Source organism: Helianthus annuus, chromosome 17, assembly GCF_002127325.2.
Source record: "Helianthus annuus cultivar XRQ/B chromosome 17, HanXRQr2.0-SUNRISE, whole genome shotgun sequence".
In the NCBI taxonomy this organism is placed as follows: Eukaryota; Viridiplantae; Streptophyta; class Magnoliopsida; order Asterales; family Asteraceae; genus Helianthus; species Helianthus annuus.
In genome coordinates, this window is record NC_035449.2 from 32,317,381 (window position 1) to 32,336,401 (window position 19,021).

Below are 19,021 nucleotides of genomic sequence, written 5' to 3' on the forward strand. Positions count from 1 at the left end.
CTTCAGTTCATGCGATTGCTGTTATGTTCTTGCTATCAATAATTTTAATTAATGGTTTGCTATCATGTATCTTCAATTGCTAAGAGCCAGAAGATGGATTATGTAGATATGACATCGATGAATCCTGTAAAGAGAACGACGTCACATTCCAACAACGGATTCTCTTTTGAGGTACACCGTTATTCTCTAGGTTATGAGATGTAATAAAGTCATTATGTTGTTTCTTGATATCGTAGTTTATTGTGACACCGAAAGAGGAAGAGAGCATGGAGTCTCGCATAACACAAGCTATGTGTTCTCGTCTTCAACATCTCAAAGACCAAACCGAGTATTGAGCTAATCTAGTTGAACAGATTGGGTGTTGGAAATACGTACCGATTATTGATGTATTTCTTATTGTTTCTTGATATTGTAGTTTTTAGTGGAACATTTTGGACCATATATGTCTTAAAGGACTGCACTAGGCATTAACGAATATCATAGCTCTCTTAGTGGATCATTATTGGCTCGACTCAAGGTAATTGGATAACAATTATAAACGAACTAAAATCTTGGTTTAAGTTCGCTTCAAAAGCTTAATCAAGCCAAAGATCGGCTAGAACTCGGCTCACCAATGTTTAGGTTATAAGTTCGCTCACGAGCGTAGGCGAGTTTTTTTATGTAACGCTCGGCATATGACTCGTTAACTAAACGAGTCATATTATAGGATCATTCGAGTTTTTTAGCATTCCTATCGAGTAATTATCGAGCTGCCCCGCCTTGTTTACACCTAAAGTTTATACAAGCCTAAAAGTTTATAATTCCCCCGAGTATTTCATAAATTTCAACCCTTAAAAATCCCGCTAACTATTTCATCACTTTCACCCTCCCGCTTCTCCCAAAATATCTCAAATCCTAAAAATCTCACACTTTCCCTTTGCCCGCTTCTCTCAAAATCGATTCAAAATCCACATCTTTCACTTTGTGTCTTTGGCTACTGATATATCTCTTTAGGTCTGCTTTGATTCAAGCTGTTCGCCATCTCAATTTCTAGGTTTTCAAGATGACCATATTGGGTCAGCCTCACAGAAGACGGTTCGATTTTTGCCGGATTCAAACCTGATCTCATGTTGGTCACTTTGTATTGATAGGGTTTGGATCGAATTGATTTAGTCTCGCAGATAATGTTATCGATTATTTGATAGATTGATGGTAAACAGGGCTTTCCAGTTCAACCTATGGGTAAACAAATTCGTTCTCACATACTTTAATTTTTCACCAGATCTACCAAACACCTTATTAGAAGATAAATTATTCATCATTAATCCACTAATCACACAATTTTTAACATATTCTGTGAGCTAGGGTTTGAATTCATTCAAATTGTGATTTGGTTGAAATGTATGTTGTGTTTTGAGATCTGCAGTTTGAGTTGGCGGAATAGATTATTGGATTGACGGTGACGAATGCGAACGGATTGGCTTCTAGCGGTTTCGATTCGAAGTTCGCTTATACTGCAGGGTGTGTTGTGCTGCTGTCTGATGTTGATTTAGGGACTCAATCTCACTTTGTGGTTTCAAGATGGAAGCTACATTGCAGCTGGTGACTAGACAGCCTTCTGAATCACAACCTTCTTCTGGTTCTTTCACCAATACAACTGCAAATGGTAGTAACATAGGTTTATTATCTATTTTTGTCATATCAAGTGCTAAAATGTCGTTTTACGTAATTGCTACAAGGGCCATGCATTGTCACATTTACAGGACAAGATGCTAATGCTCCTTGTTCACGTCCACGTGTCAATGAGCGTATTGTGTTTATCTATACCAAAGTGGAGCGTGTTCAGTCCCACGAAGTGGAGCGTGTTCAATCAAACATTGGACATGAATTCACCCTGATCATATGTGTCTGGACTTTGTTAGGTGTACGTGATTGGTAAACATTGTGGAGCAATGGCTGGCTACACGTTTTCACTTTGTGCGCCCAGAGAAAGTTGGAGTTATAACACTTAAGAGTTCCATTTGTGCTTCTTGGTTTTTTCAAGAGTCATCAAACCCTCACTGAAGATTTTTGTATCTGAATATGGCAGGTACTCATTTTTATATTGTAATAACTAATATGTACACACTAAAGTTATATATTTTTTATAATTCTATATTCAATGCATGTTAAAAGCAAATGTTCATAACAAGTGAACTGTTATGTGTATTATTTATTCGTTATACCTGGATTTCAACATATGATGAAGGTTGTAAGGCATCATCAATAAATATGTGGACTTCATCTTTTATTTAGAACTAATAAGTCAATGCAGACCCTTCAGAGTAGGGATAGTGTATGGATAAGCTCGGTATCAACCAGTACCGAAAATCCTCAAAAATGGGTACCGGCACCATACCAAACTGTTACTGAAAACGCTAAAGTTCGGTACTGATACAGTAACGAAAATATTTTGGTTTGGGAAATTCCATACCGGTATGGTTTGGGAAATTCCGTACCGGTATCAATACCCAGTACCCATACGATTTGCTCATCCTACTTCAGAGAAAAGGTCATATATATTATGATCTCTCTTTCCATATTTCTTTTTATCTTTAGAACCTTGATTTTAAAAATGGGTGCTTTTGCTGGTTGAGCAACACACTAAAAACATGCACACTTTTGGTCCATTTTATGTATATAATTAGTGCAACAAATACACTTCTAAAAACTCTATTAGTTTAATTAATTGGTCCATCTTAGAGATGTTTGCAGCTATGGCTCATGTTTGATATGTTTTGTTTGAATTTATCAAGCATATGATCAAGACTACAAGAGCCCTTCATTACAGGAGAATTAGAAGTAACTTTTTAGAATATGCACTATGCATCTTTACATAACCTTAATGTTGTATGATTATAATTTAGGATCAAACATCGGTCCACAGTAAGCGTTCTTATCGGAGTGCTTGCTCATGCTCTCAAGGTAAAGTATCTCCAAACAATAAAATACCGGTACCGAAAATCCCCAAAAATGGGTACCGCTATCGTTACCGAACATACCCGGTACGGTTCGGTGCCGGTACCGTACGGTATTTGAGGGTAAAAACCGCTAAATACTGGTACCGAAAACTGTCAAAAGTCTGTACCGAATTGGTACCAAAAATGTACTCGGTTTGGTAAATTCGGTACAGGTTTCGTACCGGTACCCATTTGCTCATCCATGATTTTCATGAAGGACCATCATGGTGGGATCTGTATCATGTCAAGCCTTCCATCACTTACCTAAAGGGCTCATGTTCTATCCTGCCATGCCTTCTATTTCTGAATACATGCTGTCTTAATGGTGAAGCATAATTATCACTTGAGAAATGGGTTAAATGTTATATAGTTCCATCATGATTTACTTGATCTTGCAAGGCCTCTCTACATATTTGCTGGTATTGTTCAAAAAACTGTGTTTTGTTGGATCCAGGGTACGATTGTGCGAACCAACGACACACATTTGGTTTATGCTCGACTTTATTTTAGACATGCGATTTCGTTTTCCAAATGATGTAAGCATTCATTTTTCGATTTACATACTTTGATATAAGCATTTTGTTAGGCATAACAGGGTTTAAGGTTGTATTATTTGGGTTTTGTGTTAATTATTTGTGTTTCGGTGTGTTACTACGTGATTCAAAACCTTTTTTATATTTTGGGTTACTTGCGTTCGGATAATACTGGGTTTAGATTTAATTAATATATCGACTTAGTTACACCAGAACTATTGACTTAATTGATATATCTCATTTTTGTTTTTTGCTTTTTAGATATGGAACGGCATAACAAGCGTCCCAAAGGAGGATCACATCTTAGTGATGTTATTGTCACAGGTAGATGTATATTTTATACAACTTTAAACCTACATTGTTACCTTAATTTTTAACATTTTTAGAAGTCAATAGCTGGTCACTTATAAGATATGTTATTTTGTTTTTGAAGGATCACATCTTCTTATTTTTAAGATTTATTTTATTTAATTGTTGTCTCAGGTTGGGAAAGGAGTGGAGGAGTACTCGGCTACGGATATGGATGGCATTCGCGAAGATTGGTCGACTTATGCGGTTACCTCTATTTTTAAGTGACAAATTGTATTTTAGGTGTTCACGATATATTGACCAACAATTTTTTTTGTTAACGTTAAAATATTTGTAGTATACTAGACAAATGATTATGTAATGGATTGTTTTGGTATATATATGTGTATTTGTTTTATGAAAAAGATTTATTGTTTTTGTTATTATACATGTATCCAGGGCAAATTAATAATTTTATAAAAAAATTTATACAATTAAAAGCATGACACGCGTAAATGAATGTCATACGTATGTGCCATAAATGCTTGTCATGAACGTGTGTCATTAAAAAGTGTCATAAAATGAGTGTCATGAATTTGTGTCATTAAAAGGTGTCATAAAATGAGTGTCATGAATGTGTGTCATGAATGCGTGTCATTAAATGTGTGTCATGAATGCGTGTCATTAAATGTGTGTCATAAAAACATGACACACAAATGCATGTCATGTTAATTTTATGACTCCTCAATCAACGACTCGCATTTGCGTGTCATAAAGACCCTTTTATGACACGCAATGCATGTCAAGAAATGTGTTTTTTCTAGTAGTGGCCTTAGATGTTATTCTAATATCTTGACGAATGAACAAAAGTCCACCATCAAGAGTTCGAATAGTATATATATGTATAAGTATTATATGTTTTATTTAGTCCATTAGTCAAGCATGAGGTAGAAGATTATTCTTCATTTAGGCACCTCTATTATTAGCGTTTAATTGACTTTATCGCATTGTTACTCGAATTATGCATTTTGGTGATTATTATACGTGTGTGTGTGCCTTATGTGTTACTTGTGCATGTTTATTTAGGTATTGTGTGGTAAACAATCGAATCGCAATCGAAATCAATCGCAATCGAATCGCAATCGCAAAACGAAAACGAATTAAGGATGATTGTATAATAATTGGTGGAGAACAGATAGTGCGAGATATGAGTGGTTGGGATAAAAAGTAATTTGAATAGGAAACTCCATCGCATCGCTCGCAATCGAAATCGAAATATCTAAAATTGTCGCGCCGCGCACTCGAACCAGATGCCAGCCGGCCGGATTGCCATCCGACCGGACTGCCATCCGGTCGGTGTGCCATCTGACCGACCTGTCATCCGGGTGTGGTGTCATCCGACCGATCCACCCTTTCCTCTTTTGGAATCCTATAAATACCCATGTCACTTTCACACTTTCCATTTCTAGAAATCCTCTGACCGAACAGCACGCTCTCCTCACCTTTTCTCAGATTTCTCTCGATTCAGGTAAGATCTCGACCTAAATCTTGTACTTTCTTGATCTACACGCACTCCTACACCCTTCTTGTAACAACTCTCACTAAAATTACTACTTAGTATATTAATTATCTAATAAGAAAACCCTAATTGAGAAACCCAAGTAATTCTGCATAAACCCTAAAATTTTCGGAACAATCAGAATCAGGATCAGGGCCCCTAAAACTCATGGGGGTATACCCCAGCTGACGATTATCTTCATAAATTGCTGTAGAATGTAAATTTCATCGAATATTGACTCACTAAGGCTATGTTGGACACGAACCTACCCTACCCTAAAAAGTGACCCGTCGCGCCACGCGAAGGAGACAAGTCTCCCTGTCGCGACACGCGAGGAAGTCGAAATTTCAGTATAAATAGAGGGGGTTGGCACTTGAATTCTGGTGTTAGTTCGACGAGCAAATTCCAAATAGACGCTGAGATATAGTCCAATTACTATAAATACACACGAATCACTAAACGCTGCCGCGATAAACAGGGTAATAACTTGATCGCTATTACGATTCAACGTCCGATTGATTGAAACTATCCAACGAATGTTTAAGTGCCGCTCAAATTGAGTTTATACTTTGTCATTCGTCGTTAATTCGATGGATGTTTAAGTATTGCACTTTGTCATTTGTTGTGAGGGTTTAATCTCGTGAATTGTCGTAAATGCTGTATTAGTTACTAACCCAGTTTGGGTGCATTGTTATTTAATTTAGGTTAAACAGGCTAATCAGTAGATTAAACTCCGCCCGCATAAATCTGCAATGTGAGTCATTCTCTTTTTACCAAACTGCTTTCAAAACTCTATTTATTTCAAAGTTATAATTACAGAGATTAAGTCTTTGTAATCACCAAGTTGCAGCCGGTATGTGGGGTTTTGTATACATTACTTGATAACCGTCACCATTGGACAAACATGTTAACCAAGGGGTGATATGACTATAGTCACGGACACCATTGGGCACAGGCTACCGATGATTGGTCGAGTGACAAATACTGTGGGTAGTTGGTTGATAAACAGAAACATTGTAATCGCTCTTAATACTGTATATTATAACAATATGCCATTTTTATTAAAATGAATGATTCACTCAGTATTTTCCGCTGACAAAACCTTTTTCAAACATGTTTTCAGGTGACCTTTTATGATCCAGGAAAAGTGCCGTGAAGCACTACAAGCTTAAGGAAGTGGCTCAATATAAATAAATAAAGAAACATGTTTTGTAAAACAAAGATTTCCCAGTGAAATCACCTTATTGTAAATTACAGGGTTTTATCCCTAAAATTATGTAATAAAATAAAACAGGCATTTTTAGTATTAAAAAGATCCTATATTAAAGACTTCCGCTGTCGCCTAAAATAATTACCACGGGGTTCCTGTCCCGCGGCTCTGGACCGGGTCAAACCGGGGCTAGGGCCGTGACAGGAAAAGGTGGTATCAGAGCCACTGATTTAAGCAAATTAAGTATTCAGCAAAATACTTAATTCTACTGATTGCTATTCTGTAATTATGTGTTTTATTAACTAAATATCTGTTAGTTACAGTATGGGTAAACAAAGACTTTCGGCTATCTATCATAAATTAGATACTTCACCTAAAGAAAAAGGAACTTACTCAAAATATCCAGCAGATATGGATGAAGGAATATTTGTCCGTAAAGCACAGTTTGAAAAGCCACTTTCTCCCAATAAAAGAAGTTTGATTATTAGGAAAAGTCAGAAAAAAGGAAGGAAATCCCAACCAAAGAAAGCGAGGTTTAATCCGGAAACCCAGGAGATAGGCAATAATCCACCTTGGGAAGATAAATTAGATGAAAAATGGGCAGATCTTTATATGTTAGCAACGGTAGCAGTAAATACTAACCTTTAAAACTATCAGGACCCTGAACCAGTATTAGTACCTATATTACTTACAAGCCAGAAGCTCTAGAGAAAAGTTATTCCGTAAATAAATAAACCCTAGTGTGTTTCAGATTTCAGTTATCCTTTGTATTAAATTAGTCATGCGATATGCAATAATACTTAAGTGTTTATTTGTGAAATTTTGTTATAAAATTTTAACTTAGCATTTTGTGCTTTTTGCATATATGCTAAACAACATGAATGAGTTATCTAAAGCCCTTCAGAATCTCAATCTCTATCCTGTACCAATAGAAGTTTCCAACGACTTCACTGGTTACATTGCTGATTTGGAGGAACCTATGGAATTTCAAGCTCCACCTCCGGAGAAAGCAAAGCTTAAGAAAAGAAGAAGATATGTAGGATGGAGGAAAGTGCGCAGGAGGAAACCAGCAATTAGGAAAATTCCCAAAATAGAAAATCCCATGAATAAAGGAAAATGGATCGAGATCGGGAAGAGTTCTAGGTCAGCAGGGGTAGAAATTGGGGGAAAATGTAAAGCAAATAATCTAAATAGATCGAACCCGTCTTTGCTCAATGGATACAAAACACCCACGCTTTAGCACCTGGTGCAAAAGGCAATTGGGAATGGAAATCGGAGAAAGTTCCAAGCAAACTCAAGAATTTACATTCCAGGAAGAATTAGATCATCTATTGGCAAGTTGTGATGTCATTAGACCTATCACCAATAATCTCTACCCTTATCCTGCTGAAACCCAACTTCCAACGAACTTGGAACCAGCTATTCCAGATCCTCTAATCCACACCCGACCTTTAGGAGAAATGGATGAGTGGTGGACTAACGACTGGGAGTTTCAAAATCTTCTTAATAATCCTTATGACTTTTTCCCTCAGTTCGACCCAGAACCTATACCAAACCCACCGATGAGTAATGAGAACCTAGCCGAACTCCGCCATTTTGGTGAAGAACTGATAGGTACGGGGAATAGGATCTGGGAAATGGGAGAACAAATCTCCTGGAAATACGATGAGAGGGAACGTCGCTACTAAACTGCCAGTTGACAAAGGAATAGTGGGGTTGGGAGGTTATGTTTGTATAATAACAATAGTAACAAAAATATAACTCTGTAAAATAGCTCAGGAATAAAACGTTGTAAGATAAACAGTGTGTATGGATGCCTAATATAATCTATAAAAATGGAAGTCGAGAAATCGACAATTTTTTGTTATACGTGTGTTGTAAAATTTGTGTGGTTATGTGCAATTATTTTATTTATGTTTATTTTTCAATTATTTGACACTAATAAATTATACCTATAATAATTACCAGATGGAAAATGCTGGTAATGAACCAGTTAATGAAGTAAATCAATCTGAGCAAAATCAGGAAAATCAATTTATGACTAGGCAATATATCGAGAATATCGTTGCTCAAGGGATAGCCAATGCTATTCCAGCAATCCTGGCTGCTGCTCAAAAACCTGCTGAACCTCAACAGATTATTCCTAGTAAACGTACTCCGGAAGATAACGACAGTAATAGCATAAATGGAGGTGGCAATCATGACGATAATAATCCACGACAGGCCCCACTTCCTAAGAAAATGAAAGTTGCAACGCCTGGTTGCACTTACAAAGAATTTCTTGCCTGTAAACCAGCAGAATTTGCAGGAAATGAAGGGGCAACTGCAACACTGCGCTGGTTAGAGAAAACCGAAGTAGTAATTGCGATAAGTAAATGCGCCGAAGAAGATAAGGTGATGTATGCGTCGCACCTTTTCAAAGAAGGGGCGCTAGAATGGTGGAATACGGTACTTCAAGCCAAAGGAAGGAATGTGGCTTATGCCATGAATTGGGAAGAATTTAAGCAACTAATGGAAAGAAAATTATGTCCCGAATATGAAAAGGAACAAATGGCAAATAAGTTCCTAAGCCATCGTATGGTGGGTGTAGACTGTCAAGGATATACTTCGACATTCTTTGAATATGCGAGAGTGGTACCAACCCTGGCTTCGCCAGAACCGGTGCTTATTTCCCGTTATATTTGGGGATTAATTGGCGAAATCCGTAATATTGTTAAAGCTGCGAGACCTCGCACTATAGACGATGCGGTAGAATTAGCTAACACCTTAACCAACGAACTGGTACGTACAAGGGAAGAAAACCGGAAGAAAGAGTTAGCTCAGAAAATTACCCAAGGATTTCGTATGGGTAATAATAGCAATACTAAGAAAAGAGGAACGGGGCAATCCTCAAATCCGCCTTTCTGCAGGAATTGTAGAAAGAAACATTTTGGAAGATGCAATGTAACCTGCAACTTTTGCAAAGCTGTAGGACATCGTGAAGAAGACTGCAGAAAGAAAACAAGAATCTGCTATAACTGTAGAGAAACTGGACATTTGCAATCAGAATGTACCAAAATGGTCAAACCAGCCGATAACAAAGCCAAGACGACCGACGGAGCTACTTAGAAGAATGCCAGAGCATTCCAGCTAACTAATCAAGAAGCAGAACTCATTCCCGATGTGATAGCTGGTACGTTCTTAGTTCATGACGTGTTTGCTGCAAATCAAAGTTTTATTAATACTTCATTCTGTCAAGCTCTTAACTTACCATTAAACACCCTTAGGCAGATTTTTACAGTCGAAACGGCCGATGGAAATTCTGTTAACATAGATAAGGTTTTGCGAGAAGGAAAGATAGAATTATTAGGCCATAAGTTTTCTGCAAACCTGTTACCTATGAAGTTATCCGGATTCGATGTCGTGTTAGGAATGGATTGGTTAGTAACCAACCATGCTCGAATCCTTTGTGATAAGAATTCCATAGAAATCCAGACACCTACAGGAGAAGTAATTTCAATCATAGGAGATAAACCTCGAAAGCCACTGAAATTCATTTCAGTAATGAAGTTGGCTAGTTATTCAAGAAAACAAGAAGTAGTGTATATGATCTCAGTAATCATTAGTAAGGAACTTCAGGAAATCCCAGTAGTATCAGAATACCCAGATGTCTTTCCAAAAGAATTACCCGGGTTACCACCTGATAGGGAAGTAAAGTTTAGGATTCATCTAATTCCTTGAACTACACCAATAGCCAAAGCACCTTACCGGTTAGCACCCACTGAAATGCTGGAATTGAAAAAGCAGTTAGATGAATTACTAAGCAAAGGATTTATACAACCTAGTTCATCCCCTTGGGGAGCACCAGTGTTGTTTGTGAAAAAGAAAGATGGATCGATGAGAATGTGTATCGATTATAGGGAACCGAATAAGGTTACAATTAAGAATCGATACCCATTACCTAGGATTGACGATCTTTTTGATCAACTCCAGGGAGCTAGGTATTTTTCTAAGATAGACTTACGCTCCGGATACCATCAGTTGAAAGTACAAGATGAAGACATACCTAAAACTGCTTTCAGAACTAGGTATGGTCATTATGAGTTTACAGCCATGCCCTTCGGATTAACAAATGCTCCTGCAGCATTCATGGCCATGATGAATCGGATTTGTAAACCATACTTGGATACATTCGTAATTGTCTTCATCGACGATATACTTATTTATTCCAAAAGTAAGGAAGAACATTGTGAGCACCTGCATGCACTCTTAACTTTGTTAAGAAAGGAAAAGCTTTACGCCAAATTCTCGAAGTGCGAATTCTGGCTGCAAGAAGTGCAATTCTTAGGACATATGGTAAATCACGAAGGTATTCACGTAGATCCTTCTAAAGTAGAAGCAATTACCAAATGGAAGGTCCTGCAAACAGCTATGGAAATCAGAAGCTTTCTAGGCTTAGCTGGATACTATAGACGATTTATTAAAGATTTTTCTAAAATAGTTGTACCTTTGACTAAGCTAACCTGTAAAGCAGTTAAGCTTGAATGGGGACCTAGACAAGAGGAAGCTTTTAAGATTTTAAAGCAAAGGTTGACAAATGCTCCAATTTTAGCCTTGCCAGAAGGAACTGAAGATTTTGAAGTATATTGTGATGCTTCAAAATTAGGATTAGGATGTGTATTAATGCAACGCAAGAAAGTAATTGCGTATGCTTCCAGGCAATTGAAGAAGCACGAAGAAAACTATACAACTCATGATCTAAAGTTAGGAGCCGTAATATTTGCCCTTAAGATCTGGAGACATTATCTGTATGGAAGTATGTTTACTATCTATACAGATCATAAAAGTCTAAGGTATATATTTGGGCAAAAAGAGTTGAATATGAGGCAAAGAAGATGGATGGAAATATTAAGTGATTACGACTGTGATATTCAATATCACGAAGGAAACGCAAATGTAGTTGCAGACGCTTTAAGTCGTAAGTATCATGAAAAGCAAAAGCGAGTTCGTGTTCTTAGATTAAATCTGCAAATTGATTTAATGGAACAATTGAAGAAAGTTCAAGAAACAGCAATCGAAGACGATGGTGAAGGAATGAAAGGATACATAAAAGAGTTAGAACAAGGAAAAGATGGAATTTGGAGATTCCACCAGAAAAGAATTTGGGTACCTAAGCAAGGAGAATTAAGAAATAAGATTTTAGAAGAAGCCCATAAATCTAGGTATACCATACACCCAGGTAACAATAAGATGTACCAAGATTTAAGGAATAATTTCTGGTGGATAGGTATGAAAAAGGAGATAGCTGAATACGTATCTAAATGTCTTACTTGTTCACAAGTTAAAGCAGAACATCAGAAACCTTCGGGACTACTACAACAGTTAGAAATGCCTGTATGGAACTGGGAACTCATAACAATGGATTTTGTTACTAAGTTACCCAAAACCAGAAAAGGTAATGATGCAATTTGGGTAATCGTAGATCGATTAACCAAATCAGCTCATTTTCTACCCATGAAAGAAACCTTTAGCATGGAAAGGTTAGCAAAGTTGTATGTAGACGAAGTAGTATCTTTACATGGAGTGCCGCTCTCCATTGTATCAGATAGGGATAGTCGTTTCACTTCCCATTTCTGGACTAGCTTTCAGGAAGCAATGGGAACCCGACTAAATTTAAGTACTGCATATCATCCTCAAACAGATGGACAAAGTGAAAGGACGATACAAACCCTAGAAGACATGCTCCGAGCATGTGTGATCGATTTTGGTGGTAATTGGGATAACCACTTACCCTTAATTGAATTCTCCTATAACAATAGTTATCATTCAAGCATTGAAGCTGCCCCATTTGAAGCACTATATGGACGTAAGTGTAGAACTCCATTTTGTTGGACAGAAATAGGAGAAAGTCAGTTATCAGGTCCTGAAATTGTACAAGAAACCACTGACAAGATCACGCAAATCAAAGAAAGGCTGAAAACAGCTCGAGATCGCCAGAAAAGTTATGAAGATAATCGCCGCAAGCCGCTAGAGTTTCAAGTCGGAGATAAAGTACTTTTGAAAGTTTCTCCTTGGAAAGGAATAGTACGGTTCGACAAGAAAGGAAAGCTAAGTCCAAGATACGTAGGACCTTTTCCAGTAATTCAATGAATAGGACCAGTTGCTTATCGTTTACAACTACCAGAAGAATTAGCTGGAGTACATGACGTATTTCATGTATCCAATCTCAAGAAATGTTTATCTGACGAATCCCTGGTAGTACCTCTTCAAGATATCGAGGTAAATGAAAAACTGAAATTTGTAGAGAACGCACTACAGATAGAAGATAGAAAGATTAAGTTTCTCAAGTACAAACGACTAGTATTAGTCAAAGTCAAATGGGATTCAAAGACCAGAATACATTTGGGAGCTGGAATCAGAAATGAAGCGGAAATATCCTCATCTATTCCAGTAAATCTCGAGGACGAGATTTTTATTAAGGTGGGGAGGATGTAACAACTCTCACTAAAATTACTACTTAGTATATTAATTATCTAATAAGAAAACCCTAATTGAGAAACCCAAGTAATTCTGCATAAACCCTAAAATTTTCAGAACAATCAGAACCAGGATCAGGGCCCCTAAAACTCACGGGGGGGGGGGGGGGTAAACCCTAGCTGACGATTATCTTCATAATTTGCTGTAGAATGTAAATTTCGTCGAATATTGACTCACTAAGGCTATGTTGGACACGAACCTACCCTACCCAAAAAGTGACCCGTCGCGCCACGCGAAGGAGACAAGTCTCTCTGTCGCGACACGCGAGGAAGTCGAAATTTCAGTATAAATAGAGGGGGTTGGCACTTGAATTCTGGTGTTAGTTCGATGAGCAAATTCCAAATACACGCTGAGATATAGTCCAATTACTATAAACACACACGAATCACTAAACGCTGCCGCGATAAACAGGGTAATAACTCGATCGCTATTACGATTCAACGTTCGATTGATTGAAACTATCCAACGAATGTTTAAGTGCCGCTCAAATTGAGTTTATACTTTGTCATTCTTCGTTAATTCGATGGATGTTTAAGTATTGCACTTTGTCATTTGTTGTGAGGGTTTAATCTCGTGAATTGTCGTAAATGCTGTATTAGTTACTAACCCAGTTCGTGTGCATTGTTATTTAATTTAGGTTAAACATGCTAATCAGTAGATTAAACTCCGCCCGCATAAATCTGCAATGTGATTCATTCTCTTTTTACCAAACTGCTTTCAAAACTCTATTTATTTCAAAGTTATAATTACAGGGATTAAGTCTTTGTAATCACCAAGTTACAGCCGGTATGTGGGGTTTTGTATACATTACTTGATAACCGTCACCATTGGTCAAACGGGTTAGCCAAGGGGTGATATGACCATAGTCACAGACACCATTGGGCACAGGCTACCGATGGTTGGTCGAGTGACAAATACTGTGGGTAGTTGGTTGATAAACAGAAACATGTAATCGCTCTTAATACTGTATATTATAACAATAGGTCATTTTTATTAAAATGAATGATTCACTCAGTATTTTCCGCTGACAAAACCTTTTTCAAACATGTTTTCCGGTGACCTGTTATGATCCAGGAAAAGTGCCGTGAAGCACTACAAGCTTAAGGAAGTGGCTCAATATAAATAAATAAAGAAACATGTCTTGTAAAATACAGATTTCCCAGTGAAATCACCTTATTGTAAATTACAGGGTTTTATCCCTAAAATTATGTAATAAAATAAAACGGGCATTTTTAGTATTAAAAAGATCCCGTATTAAAGACTTTCGCTGTCGCCTAAAATAATTACCACGGGGTTCCTGTCCCGCGGCTCTGGACCGGGTCAAACCGGGGCTAGGGCCGTGACACTTCTAACAGTGAAATCACCAAGATTCAAGGTGTTCTAGGATGATGTCATCTTGTGTTCTTGAAGAACTTCATGTTTTTGGATTCAATCCACCAAGAACAACTTAGATCTAACCGATTTCCACATAAACAAACAAAGATCTCTAGTAGATCTAAACATTTTCACTGAAGAAAGGATTGAAAGATGGTTTTTCCAACTTTCTTTCAACTCTTTTACACTCAATACACTCAAAACCGGTGGAATCGGACCTTGTGTCGACGTACTACTCATTCTTGTGGTTGTGGCTCAAGATTTGTATTCTAGCCACGAGGTTTACTGATTTCGGGTTAAACATGGAACACCGTCACAAAAAGTTAACTGACCGGATCTGGGTGATTCCTGTCCGATCAGAGGCACCAAGTAGTGAAAAGGTTACTGTTGTTTTACACGATATCAAAATGCCTCGATAAAAACGACAAACAATCAATACGACCAAGTGAAAGACGAACGGAACGACCATCACGGGGTGACTATCCGACCGGACTACTGTCCGGCTGGACAGCCATCCGCACGAATTGGCCGCCCGAACGAGCGACACTTTGGGTCCCACACTTGATCAACCTCATTTAAAGTTGAGTGTTGATGAATTGCTACCTGATCGAACTACCATCCGACCGGATTACTCTTCGGATCATGAGATACTAGAATTTAACACTTAATCGATTTTCAACATGTTTAATGCACCAGTGATGCCACCCGACCGGACTGCTGTCCGATCGAGTGACAACTTGCTGTGAACTTGTTCTCACTGAAGTGTCAACCTATCGGATTTCCGTCCGATCAGACTACCGTCCGGTCGACCGACTTGAAAGGTAGAGATACTTCAATGTTTTCAAATGCTACAACAAAAACTTCAGAAGTCAAACCATCATACACAAACATATCCTTCTCATAGGAAGAAACAATCCACTCGAATAGTCATCTGGCTGGATGACCATCCGAACGGATTATCATCCGCACGAATTGGCCGTCCGATCGGATTATCATCCGACCGAACTACCATTCGACCCCTCAACACTTGTGTTCGTTTTACGCGTCACTTATCGTTATGCTATCGTTCTAATCAGGCTAACCTTACTCTCAAGCGCTCCCTTCAATCCATCAACCACTGTGAGTATACTCGATCCCGTTTTGCTTTATGCACTTTTGGGTGTTACATACGTTACTTATACAAAATCACAATCGAACACACTACGCAATACTTTAAACGCTAACCGTTACTGCATGTATTACGTGACTAAATGAATGCTTGTTGTTATGTTTACACGTGGAATGCTGTCTACCTGCCTAAACGAGGATAGTACTATAGTTTGGACTCAGCACCCGTTCACACGGGGGTTGTTAAGGACAATTATTTGCATGGATTAGGGTGGTGATCATGTATTACGAACTGCCTTGGGCAGTCAACCCGCAGTCATTGGTATCGATAGATCCATGTCGATAATTAACATGCTTCGTTTTCCTCTGTGTACGTGCTGGTTATGCGTAACTATTTCGAACTCTATATGCTATTATCAAACTTGTATACTCGCATTTACACTATGTGTATTGACTTTTATTTTAACGTATATGACAGGTATTTAGGATGCTTAGCTGCTAGGAAAGCGAGGCTATAACAAGTTTCTAGAGGCCAACAAATAGTTGTCTGTACTAATGTAACCAGGAGTCTCTAGAAGCAGATAAACAATTGCTCTATTTGAAAATCTGAGTTGTCGGAATAGAACTATTTGCCTAGATTTTGTTTGTAATAATTTGTTTACTGTTTTAGACATGGTATGGGACATGTTATTTTAAATAGAATAGTAATGATAATTGTTATGGAAACTTCTGGACAATCTGTTTCGCTCAGTGCCGCGCCCCGATGATTCCGCCATCGGTTGGGGTGTGACAAATTGGTATCAGAGCCATAACCATAGGGAATTAGGCAAGACTCGACCTAGTCCGGGTCGATGTCTTAGAGACCTAGTCTATAGTTAAGACCCAATAGACCGACTCGTGCATATCCATTAGGGATTTTGTATTAGCTTACTGCTATTCTTCGTCATTCTCTCCTACGCTACACTATCACTACACTCGAATTTTCAATAATGAAGAAGCGATTTAGTCGAGATTAGGTGTGAAAACCGTAAACTCTCGACTAAAATCTGCTTAATCGACCCGCATTTTTACTTACCAACGGGGAGAATTATACTAAACCAGGAGTGAAGTCCATATTTTGATGAATAATCTCCTCTATTTTATTAAAATCAAGTGGAAGTTGTCAAGCCAGGGGTGAAACCCTAACCTTGATGACTCGCCCATGTTTTATAAAACTCTCACCAAAGTTTTGATGAATTCCAAGGAGTCGAGTGCTTAAACAACCGAAAGGATGAGTGCCATTCACCGCGTGACGGTGATAGAGCACAGTCTATTAGGTCAACAAGGACTGGTCGTGCATCCTTGAGAATAGTCGAATCGCTTTGGGTAGTCAATGTCTAATAGCCGCAGACAATCTACTTCTCGATTTTTATGTGTTTCGATTTTGAGCCCGCAACTGCTGACTCTGATGATTCGTCGTTTTTATATGTTTATACGTGTATTTACCTATTTATGTGTTTTAATTTTGGAAACTTATTCGATTTTTGCTCTCACCACGATCGACACATACAACCCGCATTACTTCTCTATCTCAAAACGTTAACAAATCATTACTACCACGAGGAAACGCTGTACGCTAAGATGCTCGCTATACTATACGCTTATACTATACTAAACGCTATGATAAACGCGATCGCTATAATCGAACAATCGCGGATTTTAAATGATAAGATCCTGTATTCTGAGGCAGCCAGAATGCTCCATGTGCTTCTAGGAGAACTACGTGCTTAATTGCCTCTATGACTAAATGCGTCCGTGCTTTTGTGTTCTGTGCTTCTGTGCCCTATGTGCTTACGTGCCTATATGCTACCGTGTTTACGTGAATCTGTGATTTCGTGCCTATGTGTTGATGTAATTATGCGAGTGTGTACCTGAGCCTTTGTAAGTATTAGATGTGTGAGGTGAGATTCGGTTATGACGCGTCTGAGACCTATGTCAATGTCTATTGTAGACAATGTCAACTGGACCGTCATCAGGATCCCGTCACCCACTTACTCGTCAAGAAAAGAGAGACAGGCGTCTTGCTGCTATCATCGCCAAACAAGTAGCAAAAGCTGTGAGTGATGTCTATGAGAACGTCAGCAAATCATCTGAGGAGTCGAGAACCGAAGCTCCTAAAGCTACCCCCAAAGTTGCCTTCAGTTTCAAGCAGCTCAAGGCTTGTAGTCCAAAGGAATTCACCGGAGAAGATGGCCCAACAGCTATGTTCCAATGGTTCGATTCCATCGAAGTCACTCTGCGCCAAAGCGGGTGTCCTGAAAATCTTTGTACCCTAAACGCAACCGGCGTCTTCCAGTCCCGCGCTCTAGACTGGTGGATGGCCGAACGAAACAAACGCGGGAATGATGCCGCTTATGAGCTGACTTAGGAAGAGCTGAAAGCCATCATGATGGACGAAGTCTGCCCTCCCCATGAACGCCAAAAGCTGGAGGACGAGTTTTGGAACATTAAGTAGAAGAATGGAGATAACGCTGCCCTGACTGCTCGCTTTAAGCAACTCAGCATCATCTGCCCCGATCAAGTCAAGACGTCTGATATGGCAATGAAGAAGTACATCCGAGCTCTACCCGACTGTGTTGCTGATTTTGTTCATGCCGCAAAGACAGCAACGATGGAAGAGACTTATCTGCTTGCCGCCGAGATCAACGACAAGCGGGTAAAAGCTGGTTTTTGGGATAAAGCTTCAAGGTCTTTGCATCAAGCTACCGCCGCTCCAACTGCCGAAACTGCCGCCACTCAACCGCCAAAGTCCTCACGCCGAAAGAAGAAGAACAACAACAGCAGCTCCACCAACAAGAACTGTGTTACCACTACCACTGCTGCTCCTCTCCAGGTCATACCGGCCCAGCAGCAGCACCATCACCATCCAGCTCCGACTACTTATGCACCGCCAGCAAAGCGTGCATACACAGGCCCTACCCGGCTTGCCCAACATGCTCATATCATCATCCGGTGGGTCTTGCCTGTCGTTTCTGCGCTCACTGCAACATGTACGACCACTTCACTGCTAACTGCCGTACTGGTCCCCGCAACACCCCAACTCAAGCCACTGCTCATCAAGCTCTGCTCCTGGCTCCGCAAGGCCAACAAGCAGCTCGGGCACCCGCAGTCAACGCCCGAGTTTGCTTCGCATGTGGTGACCCCAACCACTTTGCGAACATGTGCCCAAACAGGGTCGTGAAGCAGGAGCCCCAGCAGTAGCAGCAGCCTCAGGAGCAGCAACAAGCCGCACGCGCCAAAACTTTCAACATCAACGTGCGCCAAGCCCAGGCCGACAACAACGTGGTCAATGGTACATTCCTTGTGAATGGTATTTATGCATCGTGTTTGTTTGATACTGGAGCCGATAATTGCTTTGTGTCGTTCGAATTTGAGAAGCTCCTTAGTCGTAAGCGCTCCTATCTCTCCTCGACATTCG

General features: G+C 39.2%; 1 long non-coding RNA gene across 7 annotated transcripts; it reads left to right on the forward strand.

Annotated features, from left to right (window-relative positions):
• The first annotated feature begins 837 nt into the window (after positions 1 to 837).
• On the forward strand, positions 838 to 4,198 carry LOC118489158. 7 transcript variants are annotated; one of them, XR_004886543.1, is made up of 7 exons: positions 838 to 1,221; positions 1,406 to 1,645; positions 1,902 to 2,068; positions 2,886 to 2,943; positions 3,433 to 3,514; positions 3,773 to 3,835; positions 3,995 to 4,198. It is a non-coding gene; the product is annotated as an uncharacterized LOC118489158 (long non-coding RNA). The 7 variants fall into 7 exon arrangements; XR_004886541.1 differs by having other exon boundaries at positions 1,902 to 2,943; XR_004886540.1 differs by having other exon boundaries at positions 2,886 to 3,514.
• The last annotated feature ends 14,823 nt before the right edge of the window (positions 4,199 to 19,021 follow it).